Source organism: Oncorhynchus kisutch, linkage group LG20 (assembly GCF_002021735.2).
Source record: "Oncorhynchus kisutch isolate 150728-3 linkage group LG20, Okis_V2, whole genome shotgun sequence".
Classification (NCBI taxonomy): Eukaryota; Metazoa; Chordata; class Actinopteri; order Salmoniformes; family Salmonidae; genus Oncorhynchus; species Oncorhynchus kisutch.
The window spans coordinates 11,380,334-11,402,465 of NC_034193.2; the positions used below are offsets into that span (position 1 = coordinate 11,380,334).

At 43.9% G+C, this 22,132-nt stretch overlaps 1 long non-coding RNA gene across 1 annotated transcript; it reads right to left on the reverse strand.

Annotated features, from left to right (window-relative positions):
* Nucleotides 1-418: 418 nt before the first annotated feature.
* On the reverse strand, nucleotides 419-17,994 carry LOC116355517 (uncharacterized). The gene is made up of 3 exons (XR_004204542.1): nucleotides 17,529-17,994; nucleotides 15,509-15,580; nucleotides 419-532 (listed from the first exon to the last, which is right to left on the reverse strand). It is a non-coding gene; the product is annotated as an uncharacterized LOC116355517 (long non-coding RNA).
* Between the last annotated feature and the right edge of the window lie 4,138 nt (nucleotides 17,995-22,132).

Genomic DNA, 22,132 nt, shown 5'->3' on the forward strand with positions numbered 1-22,132 from the left:
ACAGACTTGAGTCAAACATAATTGGGTGAAAATGTTGCATTAAATTAAAATGAAGGTAAAAATGAACTCTCAGGCAAGTAAAATAGGTAGGCTACAGACAGTAGGACTACTAGGCAGACTTGTATTGACCCGTAGGAGAACTCTTTGAAGAAACCCTTTTTGGTTCCGGGTAGAACCCTTTTGAGTTCCATTTAGAACCCTTTACACAGAAGGTTCTATGTCGAACCAAAATCAGTTCTACCTGGAACCAAAAAGGGTTCTACCCAGAACAAAAAGGGTTATCCTATGGGGACAGCCATAAAAACCTTTTGGAACCCTTTTTTTCCTAAGAGTTTAGGATCAGTTTAGGTATTTATATCATAATGAATAAGACTATATGGACAGATGGGAACCTGATCCTAGATCAGCATACCTCCTCTGAGATGCTTTGTAGATACTGGCCTAGGTCACCAACCGGGCTGTCTCAGTCTGGCAGGATGCTAATGTCTGCATCTCAATAGTCGAATGTGGCATCCTCTCCTCATCTCCTCTCCTAAGTAAAAGTACATTGCAATGGTGAGAAAGAGCTGGACAGGTGAAACCAGGGAGGCCATTGTAGACTATTGAAATGGATCCCTACTAGACATCCCATGCTGTCCTGTAAGGTAATGACTTCTCTGACTTCAGTCAGGTGATGGTGTGAATTTAATGAAATGTATTTGGTTAAAAACATATACAGGAAGACGTACATTGTATTCCCGGGGGACAGCACTTAGCAGTATTAATTAAAACACTTGTTTCCAAAGATGGTCCTCTATGATAAAAAGTAGCCTACAACATTGTTTTGACTAAAACAGACTCACCACCTGAGAATGTAAACCTTTAAACATATTACATGATGTTCATCACATGTTTATTACCTTCTATAACATGTTTTTAATACAGTTTAGTTTCCTATAAGGCTGTAATGCTGCATAAAATGGGTACCGCTTTTAATCTTGTGGAAGTTAATCTTGTGGCATCTGACATTTCTCGCTACAGTGCAGAGACATTTAATCTATGAAGAGTTATGATGTCATTACATTTCTCATTGAATAACATTTCACTGATGGAAATCCTCATAAGCTGCCTCTTATGAAACAGTCTAATCACAGATTTGATGAGATCTACATCGAGATATAGGATCTACATTAATCTACAAACATCTCCTCTCCTTGTAACTTAAATTTAATTCTGTGGAAATGGACTGAGAATTGTCGAGAAGCTCCCCTGAGGTTTTTTAGAATAAAAATATTAGATATCTCAATACTGACTCAAATCTCCCCCTTAGATGGAATCTACTTTTATTTAACATTAAGTTTTCATCCCAGCTCTTGGCTTGTATCCAAGTCAGTGATCTAATGTCTGCTAAGACCAGTCTCTCTCCCTCTCTGCAGGCTGGCTGACTGTTAAACAAGGAAGGCAGCTTCTGCAGACTGGAGTATTTATAGAGGACCTCCCTGGTGATTAGTGTGATCATTAGGCAGGTATAGGAGCTCCCTGGTGGTTAGTGTTATCATTAGACAGGTAGAAGAGCTCTCTGGTGGTTAGTGTGATTAATAGACAGGTAGAGGAGCACCCTGGTGTTTAGTGTTACCATTAGACAGGTAGAAGAGCTCCTTGGTGGTTAGTGTGATCATTAGGCAGGTATAGGAGCTCCCTGGTGGTTAGTGTTATCATTAGACAGGTAGAAGAGCTCCCTGGTGGTTAGTGTGATCATTAGACAGGTTGAAGAGCTCCCTGGTGGTTAATGTTATTATTAGACAGGTAGAGGAGCTCCCTGGTGGTCAGTGTGATCATTAGACAGGTAGAGGAGCTCCCTGGTGGTAAGTGTTATTATTAGACAGGTAGAGGAGCTCCCTGGTGGTTAGTGTTATTATTAGACAGGTAGAGGAGCTCCCTGGTGGTTAGTGTTATTATTAGACAGGTAGAAGAGCTCCTTGGTGGTTATTGTGATCATTAGATAGGCAGAAGTGCTCCCTTGGTGTCATCATTAGACAGGTAGAGGAGCTCTTAGTGTGATAACTAGACAGGTAGAGGAGCTCCCTTACTGTTATCATTAGACAGGTAGAGGATGGAGGAAGTGCAGTTATACAAAAACATGGGATGTCTACACAGGTTCTACACACACAAACACGCACACATGCACACTCCCCTGGAGTGACATAAAATACATCCATTCTCTACACAACTATGTGTGGAAATCTCACTAGTCACCCTCTTGTCCTCCCTCCTACTCCCTTGTCTCTCTGCATCCATAAACCATGATTCACCATCACCCTTTCAACTTCTCTTCTCCTCCTCTGTGCTCCCTCTCTCTCAGCTCATTATGTCTAATGGAATAACAAGCATTAGCTTTCCAGGCAGGCGAGGTGAGCTGAACAGAGCACTAGCAGCCAGAACCTCTCCAAGCCTTTTCTCTTACCTCTCCTTCCCAATCCACAGCGCTCACCGAGCGGCTGCACTTAGAGAACAATTGGATAGCTAACCCCTTCCCCTAATCTCCTGACTCTCTGCTTTCTGGATGACTGCTATTCCCAGTCCTATTTTTACCAGCGTTTAAGGCCAGGATTAGGAGCCTCTACAGCCAAGTGGTACTGTTTAATACCCGTGTTTAAGCGAGGTTCTATTCCAGAGCGCCTGTTTATCGTAATCATTATTCATTCATCTCCTTAAATCTAGTTACGCTTCTCTCTGTGTGTGTGTGTGTGTGTGTGTGTGTGTGTGTGGGTGTGTGGGTGTGGGTGTGGGTGTGTGTGTGGGTGTGTGTGTGCGTGTGCGAACGCAGATAGTTGTTGTGTTTTATGGGGCTAGGACTACTATAAATCTCCCCTGGGGAGGTGGAGTAGGCAGACTAAGTGGTACACAGCAAATTCTCCAGTGTTAAAAAAATAAGATAAATCAACACTGAAAGTGTTCAGTCTGTGGACCCATATAGACACCGGAGCAGCGTTAAATTAACGCACTGCTTAGTGTAAAGTCTTATTCTAATATTTCCCAGAGTGCCTTGTCTTTGGAGAGAATTGTAATTAGCACAAATGGCTGTATTTGTTAGTGACAAAGACATTCATCAATTTTCAGTCCTATGGAATTCACCAAGTGAGATCCTAAGCAAATATGATTTATTTAATATAATACCATACATATTTCATAAGTCCTTATTTTGAGGGCCTAAGTTTACCCTAATAGAGGGGCCTGCAACTCATACACATCACTTTGAACCAAAACCACATCCATCATTTGTTTGTTTCAATGTCATGTTTGTGCATATACATTGATTGATTGATTGGGGTACACAAAGATAAATAACATATCATATTTTCTAAACTAATCCAACCAGATATTTAGATTTTTTCCCACCCGTTACTGAAATTGTATGGTATCTGGTATGGCAACTGTATGGCAACTCTTTTGACTCATCACGTACACTGCTGCTACTGGTTATTATCTATCCTGTTAAGTCCCTTTACCCCTATCTATACGGTGCATTCGGGAAGTATTCAGACCCTTCAACTTTTTCCACATTTTGTTACATTACAGCCTTATTCTAAAATGGACTAAAAATATATTTTTGTTCCTCATCAATCTACACACAATAACCCATAATGACAAAGCAAAAATAGGTTTTCAGAATTTGTGCCAATGTTTAAAAAATATATATATATATAAATCTTATTTCCATAATTATTCAGACCCTTTGCTATGAGACTCAGCATTGATCTCAGGTGCATCCTGTTTCCACAGATCATCCTTGAGATGTTTCTACAACTTGATTGGAGTCCACCTGTGGTAAATTCCATTGATTGGACATGATTTGGAAAGGCACACTGTCTATATAACGAGACATTATTTTTTCGAGGCGCAGATATGGGGGAGGGTACAGCAAAATGTCTTTAGCATTGAAAGGTCCCCGAAAACACAGTGGCTTCCATCATTCTTAAATGGAAGAAGTTTGGAACCACCAAGACTCTTCCTAGAGCTTGCCGCCCGGCCAAACTGAGTAATCGGGGGAGAAGGGCCTTGGTCACTCTGACAAAGCTCCAGAGTTCCTCTGTGGAGATGGGAGAACCTTCCAGAAGGACAACCATCTCTCAGCACTCCACCAATCAGGCCTTTATGGTAGAGTGGCTAGTTGGAAGCCACTCCTCAGTAAAAGGCACAAGGCACCTAAAGGCACCTAAAGGACTCTCAGACCATAATGAAACCAAGATTGAACTCTTTGACCTGAATGCCAAGCATCACATCAGGAGGAAACCTGGCACGATCCCTACAGGGAAGCGTGGTGGCAGCGTCATGCTGTAGGGATGTTTTTCAACAGCAGGGACTGGGAAACTAGTCAGAATTGAGGGATAGATGAACGGAGCAAAGTACAGAGAGATCCTTGAAGAAAATCTGTTCCAGAGGTCTCAGGACCTCAGACTGGGGAAAAGTTCACCTTCCAACAGGACTTGGCACACAGCCAAGACAACGCAGGAGTGGCTTCGGGACAAGTCTCTGAATGTCCTTTCGTGGCCCAGCCAGCTCTCGTACTAGAACCCGATCGAACATCTCTGGAGAGACCTGGAAATAGCTGTGCAGCGACACTCCTAATCCAACCTGATAGAGCTTGAGAGGATCTGCAGAGACGAATGGGAGAAACTACCCAAATACAGGAGTGCCAAGCTTGTAGCGTCATACCCAAGAAGACTCGAGTCTGTAGTCGCTGACAAAGGGGCTTCAACAAAGTACTTAGTAAAGGGTCTGAATAGTGATGTGTATGGAAGATGATTGAGGCAGTCTCCACACCTCTCTGATTCAAAGGGGTGGGGTTAAATGCGGAAGACATATTTTGGTTGAATGCATTCAGTTGTGCAACTGACGAGATATCCCCTTAACCTGTATTAGAGTAAAAATTGGACCTCAAAATAAGGCCTTATGAAATACGTATGGTATTGTGTTAAATATATTTTTTTCTAATGATTAAATATTATTTTCGGATCTCACTTGGTGAAGTCCATAGGACTAGGATGATTTATTTGCAACAAGCATTCTCTGTTGATTTAACACTCAGTGTTATTTATATATATATATATATAAATATATATTATTTATTTATTTATTTTTTAAACTGGAGAAGTTGCTGTGTAGAGGAATTGGATTTAATTGTGTTTCACCCTGGGATTTGTATGGCTCTGTACATGGAGCTCATCTTTCATTGAGCATGTGGTGCACTGTGGGAAAGCAGGAAGTTGTTTATGTTTTAATACTGTAGCCTGTAATGGTGTGGGATCATTGTATACCACAGCAGAGGCATCACTATTCATAACAGGAAGGGTGATAACAGCACACATTCACCCATAGAGAAATTGAGAGATATGGAGTTGTCGGATGGAAAAGGTTGGCCTAATGGTTGTTGCAGATCATCTGGCAGGTCCATATGACAAATTACAGGCGACATTTTAAAGTGCCTGGGAAGAAGCTCTAGCTCCTCTATGTTATCTTAACAGATAGGGGGCTAGGCTCAGTCTGTGGAAGCAGCCAACGCATCCAGTTGGTCACATACATTATTCCCTGATTGAGTTGCTCAGTTTTACCACAACACTTTATGAAATCTGCATATGCAAACAACTCTGTCTATCCAAGGTGGATTATTACAAGGCCAGGAATCACTACTGTTATAGAAAGGTGACCGGCAGCCCAGGGATCACTACTGTTATAGAAAGGTGACCGGCAGCCCAGGGATCACTATTGTTATAGAAAGGTGACCGGCAGCCCAGGGATCACTACTGTTATAGAAAGGTGACCGGCAGCCCAGGGATCACTACTGTTATAGAAAGGTGACCGGCAGCCCAGGGATCACTACTGTTATAGAAAGGTGACCGGCAGCCCAGGGATCACTATTGTTATAGAAAGGTGACCGGCAGCCCAGGGATCACTACTGTTATAGAAAGGTGACCGGCAGCCCAGGGATCACTATTGTTATAGAAAGGTGACCGGCAGCCCAGGGATCACTATTGTTATAGAAAGGTGACCGGCAGCCCAGGGATCACTATTGTTATAGAAAGGTGACCGGCAGCCCAGGGATCACTACTGTTATAGAAAGGTGACCGGCATCCCAGGGATCACTACTGTTATAGAAAGGTGACCGGCAGCCCAGGGATCACTACTGTTATAGAAAGGTGACCGGCAGCCCAGGGATCACTACTGTAAAAGAGAGGTTATAGGCAGGCCAGGGATGACTACTGTAAAAGAGAGGTGATAGGCAGGCCAGGGATCACTACTGTAAAAGAGAAGTGATAGGCAGGCCAGGGATCACTACTGTAAAATAGAGGAGATTGCTGTGTGATCAAAATTGTGATTTGCCCCTTGTAAGCAAACTCTACTGTACTCTCGAATGTGCAGAACCCCCCTCTCCCCAGAAAATGCAGTGTTTTATGAATCCATAATTTAACAGATTGCTGAACAAGCTTTGTCGAGAGAGATCTGTTTTCTTGTCAGTTCAAATTAGTTTGAGTTTTTAGTGTTTTGTGCAGGGAATATTTCTCAAGCTGACTGAAGTGACCTTGTAAGCACACACGCTCAAACTCACACACGCTCAAACTCACACACGCTCAAACTCACACACGCTGACACTCACACACGCTCAAACTCACACACGCTGACACTCACACACGCTCAAACTCACACACGCTGACACTCACACACGCTGACACTCACACACGCTCAAACTCACACACGCTCAAACTCACACACGCTCAAACTCACACACGCTGACACTCACACACGCTCAAACTCACACACGCTGACACTCACACACGCTCAAACTCACACACGCTCAAACTCACACACGCTGACACTCACACACGCTCAAACTCACACACGCTGACACTCACACACGCTCAAACTCACACACGCTGACACTCACACACGCTCAAACTCACACACGCTGACACTCACACACGCTCAAACTCACACACGCACACATACACCTACTTCGATCTGTGACTCCGACAGTATCACCATAAACTGAGGGTCATAGTTTATTTTAGTTGATTAGGATCCTCATTAGTTAATGCACATGCAGCAGCTACTCTTCCTGGGGTCCACATAAAACGTACAAATACATTACAAAGTACAGAACAGTTATAGACAAGAACAACATAAGATATTACATGAAAAAAAAGGAAAGAAATTCTAGGAGTCATATATTGGAAAGACACCAAGGGACAACTACTATTTACACAGTACCCATACATATTCATCAGTGGTGTAAAGTACTTAAGTAAAAATACTTTAAAGTACTACTTTTGGCGTATCTGTACTTGACTATTTATATTTTTTACAACTTTTACTTTTACTTCACTATATTCCTAAATAAAATATACTTTTTACTCCAGACATTTTTCCTGACACCCAAAAGTATTTGTTCCATTTTGACAGATACATGGTCACATTCACACACATCCCTGGTCATCCCTACTGCCTCTGATCTGGCGGACTCACTAAACACAAATATTTAATTAGTAAATTATGTCTGAATGTTGGAGAGTGCTCGTGGCTATCTGTCAATAAAAAAAACAAGACAGTTGTGCCGTCTGGTTTGATTAATATAAGGAATTTGAAATGGTTTATACGTTTACTTTTGATGCTTACAGTTGAAGTGGGAAGTTTACATATACCTTAGCCAAGTACATTTAAACTCAGTTTTCACAATTCCTGACATTTAATCCTAGTAAAAAAATCCCTTTCTTAGGTCAGTTAGCATCACCACTTTATTTTAAGAATGTGAAATATTAGAGAGAATGACTTATTTCAGCTTTTATTTCTTTCATCACATTCCCAGTGGGTCAGATGTTAACATACACTCAATTAGTATTTGGTAGCATTGCCTTTAAACTGTTTAACTTCGGTCAAACGTTTCAGGTAGTCTTCCAAAAGCTTCCCACAAGAAGTTGGGTGAATTTTGGCCCATTCCTCCTGACAAAGCTGGTGTAACTGAGTCAGGTTTGTAGGCCTCCTTGCTCGCACACACTTTTTCAGTTCTGCCCACAAATGTTCTATAGGATAGAGGTCAGGGCTTTGTGATGGCTGCTCCAATACCTTGACTTTGTTGTCTTTAAGCCATTTTGCCACAACTTTGGAAGTATGCTTGGGGTCAATGTCCATTTGGAAGACCCATTTGCGACCAAGCTTCAACTTCTTGACTGATGTCTTGCGATGTTGCTTCAATATATCCAGATCATTTCCCTCCCTCATTTCCTCCCTAGTTTGTGAAGAGAACCAGTCCCTCCTGCAGCAAAGCACTCCCAAAACATGATGCTGCCACCTACGTGCTTCACGGTTTCGGATGGTGTTCTTCGGCTTCATCAGACCAGAGAACATTTCTCCTAAAAGTACGATCTTTGTAGATGACCTGGAGCCAGTGGGTTTGGCGACGAGTATGAAGCGATGGCCAGCCAACGAGAGCATACAGGTCACAATGGTGGGTAGTATATGGGGCTTTGGTGACAAAACGGATGGCACTGTGATAGACTGCATCCAATTTGTTGAGTAGTTTGTAAATGACATCGCCGAAGTCGAGGATTGGTAGGATGGTCAGTTTTATGTTTGGCAGCATGAGTGAAGGAGGATTTGTTGTGAAATAGGAAGCCAATTCTAGATGTAATTTTGGATTGGAGACGTTTAATGTGAGTCTAGAAGGAGAGTTTACAGTCTAACCAGACACCTAGGTATTTGTAGTTGTCCACATATTCTAAGTCAGAACCGTCCAGAGTAGTGATGCTAGACGGGCGGGCAGGTGTGGGCAGCGATCGGTTGAAGAGCATGCATTTAGTTTTACTTGCATTTAAGAGCAGTTGGAAGGAGAGTTGTATGGCATTGAAAGGTGTCATCTGCATAGAGGTGGATCAAAGAATCACCAGCAGCGAGAGCGACATCATTGACGTGTGCAGAGGAGAGAGTCGGCCTGAGAATTGAACCCTGTGGCACCCCCATAGAGACTGCCAGAGGTCCGGACAACAGGCCCTCCGATTTGACACACTGAACTCTATCGTAGAAGTAGTTGGTGAACCAAGCGAGGCAATCATTTAAGAAACCAAGGCTGTTGAGTCTGCCAATAAGAATGTTGTGATTGACAGAGTCAAAAGCCTTAGCTAGCTCGATGAATACGGCTGCACAGTAATGTCTCTTATCGATGGTGGTTATGACATTGTTTAGGACCTTGAGCGTGGCTGAGGTGTACCCATGACCAGCTCTGAAACCAGATTGCATAGCGGAGAAGGTACGGTGAGAATCGAAATGGTCGGTAATCTGTTTGTTAACTTGGCTTTCAAAGACAGGGAAGAATAGATATAGGTCTGTAGCAGTTTGGGTCTAGAGTGTCTCCCCCTTTGAAGAGGGGGATGACCGCGGCAGCATTCCAATCTTTGGGAATCTCAGATGATACGAAAGAGAGGTTGAACAGGCTAGTAATAGGGGTTGCAACAATTTCGACAGATCATTTTAGAAAGAGAGGGTCCAGATTGTCTAGCCTGGCTGATTTGTAGGGGTCCAGATTTTGCAGCTCTTTCAGAACATCAGCTATCTGGATTTGGGTGAAGGAGAAGTAGGGGAGGTTTAGGCGAGTTGCTGTGGGGAGCGCAGGGCTGTTGACCGGGGTAGGAGTAGCCAGGTGGAAAGCATGGCCAGGCGTAGAAAAATGCTTCTTGAAATTCTCAATGATTGTGGATTTATTGCTAGTGACAGTGTTTCCTAGCCTCGGTGCAGTGGGCAGCTGGGAGGAGGTGCTCTTATTCTCCATGGACTTTACAGTGTCCCAGAACTTTTTTGAGTTTGTACTACAGGATGCAAATTTCTGTTTGAAAAAGCTAGCCTAAGCTTTCCTAACTGCCTGTGTATATTGGTTCCTAACTTCCCTGAAAAATTGCATATCACAGGGGCTATTTGATACAAATGTTTAATTTACCTTTATTTAACTAGGCAAGTCAGTTAAGAACAAATTCTTATTTTCAATGAAGGCCTAGGAACAGTGGGTTAACTGCCTGTTCAGGGGCAGAACGACAGATTTGTACCTTGTCAGCTCGGGGATTTGAACTTGCAACCTTCCTGTTACTAGTCCAACGCTCTAACCACTAGGCTACCCTGCCGCCCCTGTGCAGAACGCCACAGGATGTTTTTGTGCTGGTCAAGGGCAGACAGGTCTGGAGTGAACCAAGGGCTATATCTATTCCTGGTTCTATTTTTTTTAATGTAGAATGCTTATTTATGATTGTGACTTTTAAAGAATAACTAGGCATCCTCTACTGACAGGATGAGGTCAATGTCATCCCAGGATACCCCGGCCAGGTCGATTAGAAAGGCCTGTTCGCTAAAGTGTTTTAGGGAGCGTTTGACAGTGAGGGGTGGTCGTTTGACCGCAGACCCATTACGGATGCAGGCAATGAGGCAATGATTGCTGAGATCTTGGTTGAAAACAGCATAGGTGTATTTGGAGGGCGAGTTAGTTAGGATGATATCTATGAGTGTGCCCATGTTTACGGATTTGCGGTTGTACCTGGTAGGTTCATTGATAATTTGTGTTAGATTGAGGGCATCAAGCTTAGATTGTTGGATGGCCGGGGTGGTAAGCATGTCCCAGTTTAGGTCACCTAGCAGCACGAGCTCAGAAGATAGATGGGGGCAATCAATTCACATATGGTGTCCAGGGCACAGCTGGGGGCAGAGGGTGATCTATAGCAAGCGGCAACGGTGAGAGACTTGTTTCTGGAAAGGTGAATTTTTAGAAGTAAAAGTTCAAATTGTTTTGGTACAGACCTGGATAGTAAGATAGAACTCTGCAGGCTATCTCTACAGTAGATTGCAACACCACCCCCTTTGGCAGTTCTATCTTGGCGGAAAAGGTTTATAGTTAGGGATAGAAATGTCAGGGTTTTTGGTGGTGATGAAGCTGGTTGAGAGAATGCCAAGAGTGTGCAAGAGTTGTTTAACACTTTTTTGGTTACTACATGATTCCATATGTGTTATTTCATAGTTTTGATGTCTTCACTATTATTCTGCAATGTAGAAAACAATGTAGAAAGTCCAAATGTAGAAAGTCAAAATAAAGAAAAACCCTTGAATGAGTAGGTGTGTCCAAACTTTTGACTTGTACTGTATGTCTGAAGTGTATTCAAATAGATTAGTGGTTAAGGCATTTTCAACACACAAATGTTTCTTTAAAAAAGTATATTTCTCCTCAGCTCTCAACCATTAAAGACTATTGTGATGTTAGTTCTGTGTGCTGTTAAGGGAAAGGTGTGCTGCTCTGTTTTGAGTCCGGTGCAGCTTTGCTTGGTCTTTCTGTGCTGCACCTGACTATATTACCGATGGGACAAGACCAGAGCCGGAACAAATAGTACATTTGATTTCAGTGTCAAAAACACAGGACATATTTTTTATAACAGACATACCCCTCTCCATCTTCACAACAAGTTTGTCAATATGACTTGACCATGATAAGTGACCATCCAATGTTACTCCTGGGAGTTCAACTTCTTCAACTTGTTCAATGGTCACACCCTTTATGCACAACTCCAGTTGAGGTTTATGTCTTAGAGAATGTTTTGAACCAAATACAACGCTTTTAGTTTTAGTTGTATTTAAGACCAGTTTACTGTTAATTACCCATTCTGACACTGTAGTTCCTTGCTAAGAGCTCACTGGCTGTAGGTGCTGATGTGTAGAGTGTGCAATCATCAGCATATGCAGTCATTTTAGCTTCCTGTAGGACAAGTGGCAAATATTTTGTAAAACTAGAGAAGAGTAACGGCCCAAGGCAATTTCCCAGAGGGATACCGCACTGTACATTTCTGATGTTAGAGAAGATTCTATTAGAGAACACTCTCTGAGTTCTATTGGATAAGTAATTCTCCAACCATGTGGGGGCAGGTGATAAAGCCATAGCAAGGGAGTTTTTTCAATGAAAAATTATGATCAATAACCTCTATGACAGTTCTGAAATCATGGAGTCAAGGTAAAATCATATTGTCTTTGTCAAATGCTTCATAACTAACAGATGTTGACTGGGGTGGCAGGTAGCCTAGTGGTTAGAGTGTTGGGCCAGTAACTGAAAGGTTGGTTGATTGAATCCCTGCCTTGTTCTGCCCCTGAACAAGGCATTTAACCCACTGTTCCTAGGCTGTCATTGTAAATAAGAATTTGTTCTTAACTGACTTGCCTAGTTAAATAAAGGTTCAATCTAAAAAAATAACAGTGAAATCCTTCTATACAAATAATAATAGAAAATAATAACACATGGAATAAATCTACAATGAGTAACGATAGCATTGCTATATACACGGTGTACCAGTACCAAGTTGATGGGTACGAGGTCATTGAGGTAGATAAGTACATATAGGTAGGGATAAAGTGACTAGGCAACAGGATATAGAATAAACAGTAACAGCAGTGTATGTGATGAGTCAAAAGAGCTAGTGCAAAAAGGGTCAATAGAGATTATCCAATAGATACCCAGACGAACTATTAGCAGTCGTATGGCTTAGGGGTCGAAGCTGTTCAGGGTCCTGTTGGTTCCAGACTTGGTGCATCGGTACCGCTCGCCATGCAGTAGCAGAGAGAACAGTCTTGGGTGAATGGAGTCTATTTTAGGGCCATACTCTGACACCGCCTGGTAAGGATCATTCTCTAACATACTTAAGAATTCCATTCCATTTCTACACCTCTGTGTTCAGGATTGAACATTTTACCACTCCTAACCTCCTAAGACAACAGTACTGTACTAAAGAAATATAATGGCAAGAACGTAGAATGTCACATGAACTCACTTTCAAACATCTAAATAATTCAAATCTATCTGTACCCAACACTCTATTGTGATGACTCATACATTAAAAAAAACTGAAGATGGTTGGCTCCATCTCACATATTTAGCAGATGCTCTTATCCAGAGCAACTAGGGTTAAGTGCCTTACTCAAGGGCACATTGACAGATTACACATAGTCAGCTTGGGGATATGAACCAGCAAACTTTTGGTTACCAGCCAAACCTCTTAACAGCTAGGCTACCAGCCAGCCCAAAACAGTCTAAAGTGATTTCCACTCCTTGTCTCCTCTCCTTCATTTATAGCCATTCTAAGCAACAGGAAAGGAAACCACTCCAGACAATTATTAAGATGCACCCCACTCCTTGTCTCCTCTCCTTCATTTATAGCCATTCTAAGCAACAGGAAAGGAAACCACTCCAGACAATTATTAAGATGCACCCCACTCCTTGTCTCCTCTCCTTCATTTATAGCCATTCTAAGCAACAGGAAAGGAAACCACTCCAGACAATTATTAAGATGCACCCCAAGGAGATAACGAATGCAGATTGGAGCTCAGCCCGTAATCAACAATCCCCTGCATGCCATTATATCTACCTCCACAAGATGGCAGTGTGGCTGTTTGAATGAGTTAGAGAGGTTAGCGGAGAAAAATCTGCTATCAACATGGTGGATGTGTTCTAGTAATGTTACACCTGTGTCTTCACCCTGACATGAATGTTAATGTTGTTCCTTGGTGAGCATGTCCCTGTTGACATTCACTGAACACATCTTCAGCTGCAGAACAAAATAATATTTCACTCTCTTCTCAAGCGTAGTGTCATGGTAGATAACTGGTCTGTGAAGCACATTTTACAACTCTAGAATCTTTCATGCAATCATTCCTCCCGATTGACAGCAATTTATCAGCTTTGCGTCAGATATTTAAGTTTAATACATCACATTATAGTACATCACCAATCAATACAAAAATGGATACAGTAAGTACACCAAACAGGTGAGATCCTAGCCAATATCTGCCACTACAAGAGTACCACAGTATGAATCAAAATAGCCATAAAACCTAGCGGTCAATCACAGAAATGGTTCCAATCCCTTTTCCACTATTCATTTTTCCCAAAGGGGATTTTGAAACACTTCAAATAGGGGCTGTATTTTGCGTAGCCTCACCCTGGCATAACTTTGTAAATCTCTCTCAGACAAGATGTCTTTTATCAATATATTCACCTGTATTTACCCCCCCCCCCCAAAATGAAATGCTTATTAACCGCAGAACTACAAATGCTCTCTCTCAAGCTTCACATCACCAAATATTATGGATATACTGACAAGATGTATCTCTCTCCGCTCTAAAAATGGGAGTCGTTGTTCACAAAGCGGCACAGCTGCCTTTCTCGGTCCCACCTATCCTTTCTTTGGATTGGTGGATACATCTCATTATTGTAATCCTTTTTTAAATATTAGATGAGGGTTGTGAGGTCATCCGCCTGTATTCAATGGAGTGAAATGCTAGGCTACTAGCGTCATTTCATGAATATGTGTAGCATTCTCAGTCCGATATAAAAAATACCTGCGGGATCGTCGGAGGGGTGGGACAATTAAAAAAATATATTTCTCAACATATACTGAACAAAAATATAAACGCAACATGCAACAATTTCAATGATTTCACAGATTTTCAGTTCATATAAGGAAAACAGTACATTTAAATAAATTCATTAGGCCCTAATCTATGGATCCCGCAGGTGAAGAAGCCGGATACCAGGCCCATCCACTGGGTTGTCAGGCCCAGCCAATCAGAATGAGTTTTTCCTCACAAAAGAGCTTTATTACAGACAGAAATAATCCTCAGTTTCATCATCTGTCCGGGTGGCTGATCTCAGATGATCCCGCAGGTGAAGAAGCTGGATGTGGAGGTCCTGGGCTGGCGTGGTTACATGTGGTCTGTGGTTGTAAGGCCGGTTGGACGTACTGCCAAATTCTCTAAAACTACGTTGGAGGTGGCTTATGGTAGAGAAATGAACATTACATTAAATTAACAATCTCTCAGAACTTGAGACATCAGTGACATTGTGTTGTCTTCATATTTTAGAGTGGCCTTTTATTGTCCCCAGCACACGGTGCACCAGTGTAATGATCATGCTGTTCAATCACCGCAGGTAGCGGCAGGTGCCCTAGTGGTTATAGTGTTGGATTAATAACCGAAAGGTTGCAAGATCAAATCCCCGAGCTGACAAAGTAAAAATCTATTGTTCCATCCCTGAATAAGCCAGTTAATCCACTGTTTCTAGGCCGTCATTGAAAATAGGAATTTCTTCTTAACTGACGTGCCTAGTTAACAAAAAGTATCTGCTTATTGATATGCCACACCTGTCAGGTGAATGTGTTATCTTGACAAAGGAGAAATGCTTTAGAGAAATACACTTTTTGTGCATATGGGACATTTCTGGGATCTTTAATTTCAGCTCATGAAACATGTTGCGTTTATTTTTGTTCAGTATATTTAAAATTTAGGCTGCAGAAACACAACAAAATGTGGAAAAAGTCAAGGGGTGTGAACGCTTTCTGAAGGCACTGTAGGCTGACGATAACTCATCAGACATGATCTGTGTGGTGTGGCTCGTCAAGTAGCTCTGGTAGCAGGGCTTGATGAGCCCACGTCAGTTTGCCGTGTTGCAGGCCATCCTCCTCACCTTTTATCAGGTCCACATGAACTCCTCTCCAGATGTCTCTCTCATCCTCTGCAGGCACTCTCGACTGTGCATCTACGACCCATAGAACACAGTAAATCAAATCAAATCAAATTTATTTATATAGCCCTTCGTACATCAGCTGATATCTCAAAGTGCTGTACAGAAACCCAGCCTAAAACCCCAAACAGCAAGCAATGCAGGTGTAGAAGCACCAGTCTCAAGTCATGAATTTGTATATAATTAATATAAAATGGGGAACTTTATCCAACCCACAGATTGAGGTATAGTAAAGGGAAATTCTCCCATTTGACCTTCATCACTTACCTTGCATTTCCCCCGAACACGTTTTGATATGCTGTGAAATGACTGTTTATTGGCAATATGGGACTACTGTGAAAACAACAGTTGAATTCCATCCACCTGGTTGGAAGAGGCTCCACAAGCCTTTGGCTACATACACTCAATGTATCTCCCAAAAACACCTACCCAAAGGTCATTATAATCAAACCAGCTACCAGTTTTTCATTTGATACTGTCAGTGCACAGAGCTACAGGCATGTGGACTAGAGTATTAAACAGAATTTGTGCCAAAACGTGTACCAAGCTCATGATTAATGTTATTTTCAGTGAAACAGTCCATGCAGTTACAGAAGCAATTAGTGTTTTCAACAAAGTACAGCAATCAGTGATTAATTGAACTACGGAGGTTAGCAGCCATTCAGGTGGGTGGAATTCAGGTGGGTGGAATTCAGGTGGGTGGAATTCAACGTCTTGTTTTCGTTCTACTCCTAAAGATTCCAATATACAATAGAAGATCCAATTTCACCCAGGAACTCTGCTTTTCATGCAGTGTTTGTGATTGGAGTGGAAGAAGGAAAACAATCATCATTGACCCGGGATCTGGGTCAAGTGGGCGGGGCACCATAAGGTGAATACCATAAACCAGCGTTCCCCAACGTGGGCTGAATTTTAGCTTGCGGGTGATTGTAATCCCCCCCCCACAAGTTTTATGAGCAAAATAACAGTTTATTTAATTTTAGTTTTTATTGTTGGACATAAGAGACTGTAAAAACACCAACAAATCAGCTCCAAGTGATTTTATTTTTGGAAATCGGTTCCAAAGTATTCCCACGCTTAATAGAGCGAGACATGTGGTTTGAAATTAATATGTTTTAGTGAAATGTTATGTCTACATGAGTTTTGTGAGGTCAATTTGCAGTCTACAAATGATTTGTAATTATGTTCCCCTGACTATCCACACAAGAAAAATCAGCCTGCGGCTAAGTCTAGCTGATGATCCCTGGCGTAAACAATTGACCCTTCGCTAAGCCCCACCCCCCTTGGTTACTGATGCAACCTCAAAACATCTTTTTGCCCAATTCCCCATTGAACCACTGGCGAAATCCCCTCACAAGGATTTCAAACGGTGTTTCTAATACACAATGGCTAATCAGGAAACTTTTGGGTATGTTGTGTGTTGTGGTGGACTGTCATTACAATTCCTTGGGATGGGATCCATGGGATCCTGGTCAAATGATGTTTGTACTGTAGCTAGCTAGCCAATGAATGATGCTGAATTCACTGTCAGCATGCAGTCAAAGCTATACACACTTTTGGAGGTAACTAGTGCTCTCGAATCATATCCTGATGTTGACAGCAGATGGGAGTTGTATTAGTAATATGGATAACTTAGGTAGCTAACATACATTTTGAGAAAACAAGTGACATTAAGTGGCTAGCTAGCTAGCATTGGCAACGTTTGGTGGTCAATGTAAAACAATGTAACAAAAGTATAATTTGGGATTAGAAAAATACTCCAACAGGCTCTGCATTTCAGGAATCACTGTAGCAAGTACTTCTGGTGCACTGTTCAATTATTTAGCCATTTAAACATGAATTTTTTTAAGAAAAGCCCTTTTTTGCCATAGCCCTCATTGGATTGCAAGAGAATTTGAGTGTTTTTCTAATTCCAAATTATACTTTCATTACGGGTGTTGAGTTAGAGTTCCTTGGTTCTCACCTGGCTCGTTCACATGGCACCCACAGTCCTCAGTGACAGAGAGGCCTGGGTTATTGGCTGTGACGGCCACTTCTAGGAGGAAGACAGGGGGAATGATGATGGCCTGACACACACACACACACACACACACACACACACACACACACACACACACACACACACACACACACACACACACACACACACACACACACACACACACACACACACACACACACACACACATGGTGAGTGATGCTGTGCTGTCAGACTGTGAGGGCTGGTGGTGTCTCAGGTACATCTTTACAACGTTGTGACAGCATTTCCTCTGTCAGCCTCTTGGCAGATGCCAATGAAGCTAATGTTCTGTTTTCCTTTAGAAACATCACTCTACCTCTACCTCTGCTCTAGGCCAAGGATAGGCTGGGAGTGGAGGTGTGTGTTTTCGTGGTGTGTGTGTTTGTGTGAGAGAGTGTGAATACATGCATCCAGCATCCCTCACCGTGTGTGTGTGTGTGTGTGTATCCGTGTGCATCCTGGAGCTGTGTGTGTGTGTGTGTGTGTGTGTGTGTGTGTGTGTGCGTCTGAGTGAGAATGTGTTTTTCTGTGTGAAATATAGTATGACTCCAAAATCTATTTTCCTCTATCAGTTGCAATACCTTTCCAATGCTCTCTATCTATACCATTACATTCTATCCACTGGAGAGCACAGGGACATTACTACCCACTTAGCAGAATAATACCTGAAACATTAACTTCTCTAATAGCTTTAAATCAATTAATCTCCAAGTGCATTAAACTGGTGTTGGGTAATGCATGTCGCATACAACTACTTACCCCAGGATCCACTGTCTTCAATTTATAGCTCCGCTCACCCGCTCAGAGCTCTTTAGAGCCATTTCACGGCAGACGGGAATTTACAACTCAATTCACAGGACCAGACGGTGACTGTACCACTACAGGGAGGGAGGGAGAGATGGGGGGGGGGGGTGACTGTACCACTACAGGGAGGGAGGGAGAGATGGGGGGGGGGGGGGGGGGGGGTGACTGTACCATTACAGGGAGGGAGGGAGAGATGGGGGGGGGGGGGACTGTACCACTACAGGGAGGGAGGGAGAGATGGGGGGGGGGTGACTGTACCACTACAGGGAGGGAGGGAGAGATGGGGGGGGTGACTGTACCACTACAGGGAGGGAGGGAGAGATGGGGGGGGGGGGGGGGGACTGTACCACTACAGGGAGGGAGGGAGAGATGGGGGGGGGGGGGGGACTGTACCACTACAGGGAGGGAGGGAGAGATGGGGGGGGGGGGTGTGACTGTACCACTACAGGGAGGGAGGGAGAGATGGGGGGGGGGGTGACTGTACCACTACAGGGAGGGAGGGAGAGATGGGGGGGGTGACTGTACCACTACAGGGAGGGAGGGAGAGATGGGGGGGGGGGTGACTGTACCACTACAGGGAGGGAGGGAGAGATGGGGGGGGTGACTGTACCACTACAGGGAGGGAGGGAGAGATGGGGGGGGGGGGGGACTGTACCACTACAGGGAGGGAGGGAGAGATGGGGGGGGGGTGACTGTACCACTACAGGGAGGGAGGGAGAGATGGGGGGGGTGACTGTACCACTACAGGGAGGGAGGGAGAGATGGGGGGGGGGGGGGGGGGGGGGGGGACTGTACCACTACAGGGAGGGAGGGAGAGATGGGGAGGGGGGTGACTGTACCACTACAGGGAGGGAGGGACAGATGGGGGGGGGTGACTGTACCACTACAGGGAGGGAGGGAGAGATGGGGGGGGGGGGGGGGACTGTACCACTACAGGGAGGGAGGGAGAGATGGGGGGGGGGGTGACTGTACCACTACAGGGAGGGAGGGAGAGATGGGGGGGGGGGGGGGTGACTGTACCACTACAGGGAGGGAGGGAGAGATGGGGGGGGTGACTGTACCACTACAGGGAGGGAGGGAGAGATGGGGGGGGGGGGGTGACTGTACCACTACAGGGAGGGAGGGAGAGATGGGGGGGGGGGGGGGACTGTACCACTACAGGGAGGGAGGGAGAGATGGGGGGGGGGTGACTGTACCACTACAGGGAGGGAGGGAGAGATGGGGGGGGGGGTGACTGTACCACTACAGGGAGGGAGGGAGAGATGGGGGGGGGGGTGACTGTACCACTACAGGGAGGGAGGGAGAGATGGGGGGGGGGGGGTGACTGTACCACTACAGGGAGGGAGGGAGGGAGAGATGGGGGGGGTGACTGTACCACTACAGGGAGGGAGGGAGAGATGGGGGGGGGGGGTGACTGTACCACTACAGGGAGGGAGGGAGAGATGGGGGGGGGGGGGGACTGTACCACTACAGGGAGGGAGGGAGAGATGGGGGGGGGGGGGGTGACTGTACCACTACAGGGAGGGAGGGAGAGATGGGGGGGGGGACTGTACCACTACAGGGAGGGAGGGAGAGATGGGGGGGGGGGACTCAGTACTTCTCTTGATGCCATTGTATATCTAAATGGTATCTAAATAATGGACTTCTCCTTTATTGTGATACAAGAACTGAACACAACGCCAACATCCACATCCAATAACGTCATGCTAGACCACCCAGAGTGCTGAACACATATTAACATGCATTTAGATTCTGTCAGAGGATTGTTGTTTTGTGTCTGTGGTAGTAAAGGGATCGCGGTACTCTCAGGGTCCTCAACTCAGCTGTTAACACTTTATTTTTATCCTGAGGGGAAACTCAAGTTGTGTACCCAATAGCTGCCTATTCCCTATGTAGTGCACTACTTTTGATCAGATGGCTATTAGGGATGCAGAGCATTAAAAGCATCCGATGTTGTTGGCACACTACATTCCCCTGATACAAGGCAATGGGGGTACGCTGTGCCATTTTGACATTCATTTGCCATTATGGAACCGTTACCAGTACTATTAAATGTGATGTGGAGAGACAGACAGACAGACAGACAGACAGACAGACAGACAGAACAGACAGACAGACAGACAGACAGACAGACAGACAGACAGACAGACAGACAGACAGACAGACAGACAGACAGACAGACAGACAGACAGACAGACAGACAGACAGACAGACAGACAGACAGACAGACATAAATGATGTTACGCAAATGAGAGGATATGATGAGAGGATATAATGAGAGGATATGTAATGTAATGTAAGCCACAAATGCTGCTTGTCACTGCTCTTACTAAACTCGTACATGGTGGCGAGTGCTTAGTTAGGGGCTTGTTGCGGGTCTACTGTGTAGGTGGGTGTGTGTGTGCTCTCTCATTGTGTGTGTGATTAGTGTGTGTACACTACCTGTGTGTGTGTGTTTGTGCGCCAACCAAAAACTCATGATTTGCCAAGGACAGTAGAGGTCCCCATTAATACCACATTAGCCCCCCAACCCACTCCTCTCCCCCCTAACCCAGTCCCAGCCCTAGGCTTTGTCTTCGTTAGGCCACCCTGACAAGCTCCCTACGCTTCTCAGAGGGACCCATTACTGTCCACTAACACCACAGACCCTGTGCTAACTACCAATCGCTATCTGCTATCTCCCGTCTGCTTTCAGTCTGTTCCACAGGGCAGAGGCAAGGTATAAAGTGGGGGATTGATGGTTAAAATGTCTCTTATCGTAGCCACTTATGAGTCATTTGACCACTTATAATGCCGAAAGGTGTGTTCCTCTCTCTCCACAGGGTGTCCAATCAAAATGTATATTTTGACTAATTGTGGAAATAATAATTGTGCAGATACTCCTGTAATAAAACCAATAGTCCGAACCTCATGTTTCTATCATGACCCTTTCAAAACTTATTGGAGTTTTTACCCTTGTAGGATGGCCAAGATTAGGGTGACTAAATCAATGGAGGCCAGAGAAGAAAGGTGGTCAAGAATCAGGAAAATAAGATAACACCAGTAAGTCTACCTGACAGGCTCACTATTGAACTTATAATCTCCCTTCTCAATTCCAATATAGAGGTAAGATAGATATTGATTTTTAGACATGTAGTATTTATCTATTTTAGTATGCGCCACTCATATTAATGCAAAATTCCTGTTATTTTTCGAAGACTTATCACAAAATCAAGCGTATCTCTGTGAAATGTCAAGGAAGCACTGAGCGCACCCAATCTTTGTTTCTTTTGAAAGCCTTTTACATTTAATTCAGCTCGTGTCGTGCTAATTTTGCGACCAGCGGCAACAACTTGGAAGACGATGACCACGAAATGGGAACTCTTCAAAACTTTCAGCGATAAAGCCACGCCGCTCTGTCAACAGAAGTGTGTATTACCCAACGTATTAGGTTACGAAATCTGGCTTTTTGGATACAATGTTAATGACATTTCTTTTAAAACGTTTCCTTTTAACTTGGCAGGTCAGTTAAGATGGCATAGGAACCTTGGGTTAACTGCCTTGTTCAGGGGCAGAGCGACAGTTTTTTACCTTGTCAGGTCGTGGATTCCATCTTGCAATCTTTCGGTTATTAGTCCAACGCTCTAACCACAAGGCTACCTGCCGCCCACTAAAAAAAATAACATGCTAGAGAAAGATCTCGCTGAACGACTCAGAACACGAAGAATCCATATTTGTTTTGGTAACATGTATTTTGTAACATA